General features: G+C 44.4%; 1 pseudogene; it reads left to right on the top strand.

Annotated features, from left to right (window-relative positions):
- Positions 1-4,940: 4,940 nt before the first annotated feature.
- LOC126250052 (5S ribosomal RNA) lies at positions 4,941-5,058 on the top strand (annotated as a pseudogene).
- Positions 5,059-8,363: the final 3,305 nt, after the last annotated feature.

Below are 8,363 nucleotides of genomic sequence, written 5' to 3'. Positions count from 1 at the left end.
CCGCAAGCCACCCAACGGTGTGTGGCGGAGGGCACTTTCCGTGCCACTGTCATTACCTCCCTTTTCTGTTCCAGTCGCGTATAGTTCGCGGGAAGAACGGCTGTCTGAAAGCCTCCGTGCGCGCTCTAATCTCTCTAATTTTACATTCATGATCTCCTCGGGAGGTATAAGTAGGGGGAAGCAATATATTCGATACCTCATCAAGAAACGCACCCTCTCGAAATCTGGCGAGCAATCTACACCGCGATGCAGAGTCTGCCACTTGAGTTTGCTAAACATCTCCGTAACGCAATCACGGTTACCAAATAACGCTGTGACGAAACGCGCCGCTCTTCTTTGGATCTTCTCTATCTCCTCCGTCAACCCGATCTGGTACGGATCCCACACCGATGAGCAATACTTAACTATAGGTCGAACGAGTGTTTTGTAAGCCACCTCCTTTGTTTATGGACTACATTTTCTAAGCACTCTCCCAATGAATCTCAACCTGGCACCCGCCTTACCAACAATTAATTTTATATGATCATTCCACTTCAAATCGTTCTGCACGCATACTCCCAGATATTTTACGGAAGTAACTGCTACCAGTGTTTGTTCCGCTATCATATAATCATACAATAACGGATCCTTCTTTCTATGTATTCGCAATACATTACATTTGTCTATGTTAAGGGTCAGTTGACACTCCCTGCACCAAGTGCCTATCCGCTGCAGATCTTCCAGCATTTCGCTACAATTTTCTAATGCTGCAACTTCTCTGTATACTACAGCATCATTCGCGAAAAGCCGCATGGAACTTCCCACACTATCTACTAGGTCATTTATATATATTGTGAAAAGCAATGTTCCCATAACACTCCGCTATGGCATGCTAGAGGTTACTTTAACGTCTGTAGACGTCTCTCCATTGATAACAACATGCTGTGTTCTGTTTGCTAAAAATTCTTCAATCCAGCCACACAGCTGGTCTGATATTCCGTAGGTTCTTACTTTGTTTATCAGGCGACAGTGCGGAACTGTATCGAACGCCTTCCGGAAGTCAAGGAAAATAGCATCTACCTGGAGCCTGTATCTAATATTTTCTGGGTCTCATGAACAAATAAAGCGAGTTGGGTCTCAAACGATCGCTGTTTCCGGAATCCATGTTGATTCCTACAGAGTAGATTCTGGGTTTCCAAAAACGACATGATACTCGAGCAAAAAACATGTTCTAAAATTCTACAACAGATCGACGTCAGAGATATAGGTCTATAGTTTTGCGCATCTGCTCGACGACCCTTCTTGAAGACTGGGACTACCTGTGCTCTTTTCCAACCATTTGGAACCTTCCGTTCCTCTAGAGACTTGCTGTTAGAAGGGGGGCAAGTTCTTTCGCGTACTCTGTGTAGAATCGAATTGGTATCCCGTCAGGTCCAGTGGACTTTCCTCGATTCCAGTTGCTTTTCTATTCCTTGGACACTTATTTCGATGTCAGCCATTTTTTCGTTTGTGCGAGGATTTAGAGAAGGAACTGCAGTGCGGTCTTCCTCTGTGAAACAGCTTTGGAAAAAGGTGTTTAGTATTTCAGCTTTACGCGTGTCATCCTGTTTCAATGCCATCATCACCCCGGAGTGTCTGGATACGCTGTTTCGAGACACTTACTGATTTAACGTAAGACCAGAACTTCCTAGGATTTTCTGTCAAGTCGGTACATAGAATTTTACTTTCGAATTCACTGAATGCTTCATGCATAGCCCTCCTTACGCTAACTTTGACATCGTTTAGCTTCTGTTTGTCTGAGAGGTTTTGGCTGCGTTTAAACTTGGAGTGAAGCTCTCTTTGCTTTCGCAGTAGTTTCCTAACTTTGTTGTTGAACCACGGTGGGTTTTTCCCGTCCCTCACAGTTTTACTCGGCACGTACCTGTCTAAAACGCATTTTACGATTGCCTTGACCTTTTTCCATAAACACTCAACATTATCAGTGTCGGAACAGAAATTTTCGTTTTGATCTGTTAGGTAGTCTGAAATCTGCCTTCTATTACTCTTGCTAAACAGATAAACCTTCCTCCCTTTTTTTATATTCCTATTAACTTCCATATTCAGGGATTCCCTGTTCTGCACTTACAGAGTCGAAAAGTTCGGGTCTGTTTGTTATCAGTAGGTCCAAGATGTTATCTCCACGAGTCGGTTCTCTGTTTAATTGCTCGTGGTAATTTTCGGATAGTGCACTCAGTATAATGTCACTCGATGCTCTGTCCCTACCACCCGTCCTAAACATCTGAGTGTCCCAGTCTATATCTGATAAATTGAAATCTGCTCCCATAGTGCTCAGAGCCATTTGAACCATTTTATTAAGTTTTCAAATTTATACTGACTTTTTGATCACCCGGTATGAAATGAAGTGAGAAAATACTGCCGCCAAGCCGGCCGAAGTGGCCGTGCGGTTAAAGGCGCTGCAGTCTGGAACCGCAAGACCGCTACGGTCGCAGGTTCGAATCCTGCCTAGGGCATGGATGTTTGTGATGTCCTTAGGTTAGTTAGGTTTAACTAGTTCTAAGTTCTAGGGGACTAATGACCTCAGCAGTTGAGTCCCATAGTGCTCAGAGCCATTTGAACCATTTTTTGAAATACTGCCGCCATTTAATTGCTATTGTGCTCCGTCATCCAATGATGAAAAATTGTTTATGTAAAGTGCGATAAATAGCCTTCATACAACTTTACTGTTACGCCCAAGGATTATTGTGGTATGAGTGACTATTTCTCACTCAGTAATCACGTGAACGAAGCCTTTTTACTTTACTTTTCGTAACATGCATAAATTTGTTTGCCTGCATGTAGAGTTACTCGTCCATCTGTAGAGGGCTAATTTTTTGTTAGGATATTAATTCAAATTTTGTCGGGTAACACTTCCTCACAGATAACTGCATCATTTGTGAGAAGATAATAATATTTGGTAAATGAGTGACGTAGAACATGAGCATTAAAGGTTATTTGTCTCTATCTGAAGCACTTCAACTTTTGCTTATGTGTCTGTGGAGGACTCTTCAACTAGGATAGTGTGCTGCGGTGTGCCTGGCTCAAACATTCAAATCCAGACGCCTAACCCAAATATTAAAAAAAATCTTTGTATATTCTACATACAGTCATCAGGAAAGGCGACGCAGTGGGAAGACAATGGAACCGTACTGGGGAGGACGGCAGTTCACATCCCCATGCAGCCATCCATATTTAAGACTTTCGTGATTTCATCGCTTGAGGAAAGTACTGGGATGATTACTTTGAAAGTACACAACCAAATTCCTTCCCTATCCATCCTCAGTCTGAGTTTATGCTCCGTCTCTAATGACATCATCGACGGGAAGCTAAACCCTTATCATTCTTCCATTGCATAGTAAGCTAAATAAGTAGGGGACATTCAAGTGTAATGAACACTTGGAAAATGCCCAAATATGAACATGTTTTTACTCAAAAATAAACTGACGGAAAAAATCGCAACACCAAAATGGATTTGTGCGACGAAAACGAAAGTTGGTAGGCGTGTTTCTACATCAGAAAGATAATGTTTATTCAAATTTCCCCCCAGTCGCATAAGAGTGGCGACAGTAGCGCCACGATGAAAATGCAAATGAGGTTTGCTTTAAATACACGCTGTAACGTTGTGAGCGTTTGTTACATTTGAGATTCGACGTGGTGAGACGATATTACTACAGAATTCCTTTAAGGCTAGAAAGACTCCATTACCAGCACCACATTATTTGGTTAGTTGATTGATTTGGGGGAGGGATCCGAACAGCGAGGTTACCGGTCCAATCGGATTAGGGAAGGATGGGCAAGAAAGTCAGCCGTGCCCTTTCAAAGGAGCAACGCTGGAATTTGCCTGGAGCGATCACGGCCGGACGCGGATTAGAACCGTCGTCCTCCCGAATGAGAGTCCAGTGTGTTAACCACTGCGACACCCGCTCGGTGAACCACACTGAATTTGAACGCGGTCGTGTAATAGGGCTACGAGAAGCTGGACGATCCTTCTGCGATACTGCAGAAATACTTGGCAGGAATGTAGCCACTGTAGATGATTACTAGCAGTGGTGGTCACGGGCAGGTTCTCACTCATGACAACCCGTCATGAGTGAGAACGGGTGGCCACGTGGTACCAGTGAGAGCGAAGACCGTTGTGTTTGGCATTTGGCTGTGGCACATCGTTCTGGGCCTGCAGCAGAAATTTAAGCAGCAGTTGGCACCACTGCGAAGTGTTACAAATCAGTTATTTCAAAGACAGCTCCGCGCCACCCGGCCTGTAGCGTGCATTCCACTGACCGTAATCCACCGCCATTTGCGACTTCAGTGTCACACGACAGTTCATTAGATGGTGGAGTGGAGTTCTGTTTTGTTTGCTGGTTAAGATGGGTCTGCCTCGGTGCCAGTGATGGCCCTGTGTTGGTTAGCAGGAGGTCAGGTGAGCGCCGCAAACCAGTCTGTCTGATGCCTAGACACAATGGACTTACACCTGGAGTTATGGTCTGAGGTGCGATTTCATATGACAGGAGGAGACTCTTGGGGTTATTCCACGCACCCTAACCGCAAATTTGTACGTCAGTCTGGTGATTCGACCTGTTGTGCTGCCATTCATGGACAACATTCCAGAGGCTGTTTTCCAACAGGATAGCACTCGCCCACATACCGCTGTTGTAAACCAACATGTTCTGTATAGTGTTTACACGTTGCCTTGGCCTCCTCGATTACCAATCGGGGACATATGGGACACCATCGCACGATGACTCCAGCGTCATCCACAAACAGCGTTAACCGTCCCAGTATTCACCAACAAAGTGCCACAGGCATGAAATTTCATCCCACAAACTGAAATCCTTCGCCTGTACAATACAATGCATGCACGTTTGCGTGCTTTAATTCAACATTCTGTCGGTTGCACTGGATATTAAAGTACCATCATCTCATATTTAGCTAACGGCCTTGCCGCAGTGGTAACACCGGTTCCCGTCAGATCACCGAAGTTAAGCGCTGTCGGGCTGGGCTAGCACGTGGATGGGTGACCATCCGGTCTGCCTGGCGCTGTTGGCAAGTGGGGTGCACTCAGCCATTGTGAGGCAAACTGAGGAGTTAATTGATTGAGAAGTAGCGGCTCCGGTCACGGAAACTGAGATACGGCCGGGAGAGCGGTGTGCTGACCACATGCCCCTCCATATCCGCATCCAGTGACGCCTGAGGGCTGAGGATGACAGGGCGGCCGTCGGTACCGTTGGGCCTTCATGGCTTGTTCGGGAGGAGTTATTTCATATTTGCATTGGCTTATCTCGCGCTTACATTAACCTGTCATCATGCAATGTTACTTACACAAATGTATTCTCGAAAGTCATTACTTTACATTAATTATGTTTTGATGTTGAGATTGTTTTCCCGTCCATGAACGTTCAAATGCGAAAAATCTTAGGAATTTTTTTAGGTAGCACGAAAGTAGCTGGTAACTAACTTTTTAATCAGATTCTTTTAAATGAAAAGAAACATATTCGTATTTTTTGTACGTCTACAGGAGCATTTTTTCGCTGGTTCCCTACTTTTCTCTGCTGCTGCAGGGCAAGGGCACGTTACCCGTATGAAAACAAAAGGATAGGTCAGTAACATTTAGATAGTTTACTTATGTGAAACTGAAATAGAGTAAAACTAATTTGACACCTCAGACCGGATTTTACGCGCAAAACAATTTTACATGTGCTTCAGTGCCACAGCATGTAGTTCCCAGACGATAACGGGGACACTTTACAGCGTATTTCTCCGCGCTATGTCACTTTCCGAACTAAGCTTTCGCCTCATACCGGATTTTACTTGTAGAAGTAGGGTAAGTTTGAACCTCTGTATCGTGGAAACGGATAAAAATATCTACAAAACTTTCAAGTTTGCTCGAAACCGGAAACTTAGGAATATATTGTAAAAATATCAGCCATTTGCTGTGCATAGCCGTCTTGGAATCCTCGGCTTGGGTTTGATCCTCCGGTGATGGCGAAAATACACAAAAAGAATTTTTTTGCAGTTTTCCGAGGTACCGCCCATGCACTAATAGTATCTCCGTAAGTCCCATCTAGCCCATTGTCAGCTGCAAAAAGAACAAAACGATTTGCTCCATTTGCCTAACCAGGAGGAAGTGTTTAATATTCATACTTTAACCCTCTACTGTAGGATAGTGGCACTAAGACGATCCCCCTGTTGGGTATACGAATGGTCCCTAGTCCAAGGGCTATCCACAACACTTGACCCTACTTTTTTTTTATCACCGACAGAACCCGAGGTATGAGCACCGGAAAATCCCATTTCTTATGTGCGGCTTTTTGGAATATATCAGGTACACACGCTGTCGCATACATACCAATATGGCGGACAATGTGTGATTAGTTCATTAATTTTATTTGCAGTCGTCTCTAAGATCTCATATTTCTGCTACAGGTGTTAAACGTCCAGGCTGTAAGGCGTGCTACACGTCTGTCACCAAAACCTGCTAATTTCGGGGTGACGTTCATTGCTAAGATTAGTCAAAGGGATTTTTAGCCTTCATTCGCTAATTCGTTTCGTGAAGTGGGTGGATCTGCCAGGAGTAAACGCATTGTTAGAGGAGTAAATGTGGAAGGCATTGAATTCCATAACGAGATGTACCGCGTGATCAAAAAGTCAGTATAAATTTGAAAACTGAATAAATCATGGAATAATGTAGATAGAGAGGTACAAATCGACACACATGCTTTGAATGACATAGGGTTTTATTAGAACAAAAAAAAAAAAAAATACAAAAGTTCAAAAAATGTCTGACAGATGGCGCTTCATCTGATCAGAATAGCAATTATTAGCATAACAAGGTAAGACAAAGCAAAGATGATGTTCTTTACAGGAAATGCTCAATATGTCCACCATGATTCCTCAACAATAGCTGTAGCCGAGGAATAATGTTGTGAACAGCACTGTAAAGCATGTCCGGAGTTATGGTGAGGCATTGGCGTCGTATGTTGTCTTTCAGCATCCCTAGAGATTTCGGTCGATCACGATACACTTGCGACTTCAGGTAATCCCAAAGCCAACAATCGCACGGACTGAGGTCTGGGGACCTGGGAGGCCAAGCATGACGAAAGTGGCGGCTGAGCACACGATCATCACCAAACGACGCGCGCAAGAGATCTTTCACGCGTCTAGCAATACTTTGTTTTTTTCGGTTCTAATAAAACCCCATGTCATTCCAAGCATGTGTGTCAATTTTTACCTCTCGAACTACATTATTCAGTGGTTTATTAAGTTTTCAAATTTATACTGACTTTTTGATCACCCGGTATATCGTTTCAACGTCTTGACACTTAGGCTACCCGTGGGCAACTCCGGCGACCTTGGTAGTAATAGAGTTTATATGATTACTTAGCTTTGATACATTTTATAAAAAGTGATGGTGGAAAAGGGGGGAGGGGGGAAGAAAGCAAAGGAAATGGAAGGTAAGGGAAGAAATTATTGATGTCAGCTGCATAGGGAGTTTATGCGATGAGAGAAAATGTGTGCAAGACCGGGACTCGAGCCGTGCATCTCCGATTACTTGGCATTTGCATTAACCACTGTTCCAGCCGGACACAGTATTTATCGCAACTGCGCGAACTAACTCGGCACACGGCCCGGGCCACCCACACTCTCACCATGCGCCACTTATCCGCAGTCCCTGTCCGTGTCCTCCATGCTGGTTACTTTGAGATTCTCACACAAGGTCGAACGTGCCTGCGCATCAGCACTGGAGGTGGTGGATCCGTGGCCCATAGAGGCAAATCAATTAAATGAAAGCATGGCGCCTGTTCTTTCGTGACCGGATCATGGAGTTGGCACCCTCCTCTCGAGTAACGCCGGTTCCAGTGGCTCACATCTCACAGTCGCTACCACACATGCGAACATTTTTGGTGAATACAGACATGTAGACACTGACTACCAGGCTTGCAATGGTACGTGAAATATATCGACATTTATCGCTTATTGTCATGAGAACGGCCAAGTAATAGCGTAGAGAGACGGCAACCAACAGTAAACTGGTCAGTTGCATGGCGTTCAGTGAACTATGTCTTTCTTGATACAGTGACGGATGCGCTATGGTATCTGGAAGTAAATGTGAAGTATGTGACGGGATTCAGTTATGTGCTATTCATACGATGAATACTCCACTGTGCCCTCAGTGCAATGGTTTGGATACTGTTGCACATTGCGTGATATGTAGAACTTCTGCAGAAGTGTGGTGTTTGGTACAAAAAATTACCGCTTACTTCTTCCGAGTTGTGCCGCAAGCTATCGAAACACAGATTTTTCTTTAATCGGATAAGACATAGTACCCCCAAGCGAAGACTAATGCAGTGACT

Source organism: Schistocerca nitens, chromosome 3, assembly GCF_023898315.1.
Source record: "Schistocerca nitens isolate TAMUIC-IGC-003100 chromosome 3, iqSchNite1.1, whole genome shotgun sequence".
In the NCBI taxonomy this organism is placed as follows: Eukaryota; Metazoa; Arthropoda; class Insecta; order Orthoptera; family Acrididae; genus Schistocerca; species Schistocerca nitens.
The sequence above is the reverse complement of the archived record's forward strand: the minus strand, read 5'-3'. Positions and strand labels throughout refer to the sequence as shown.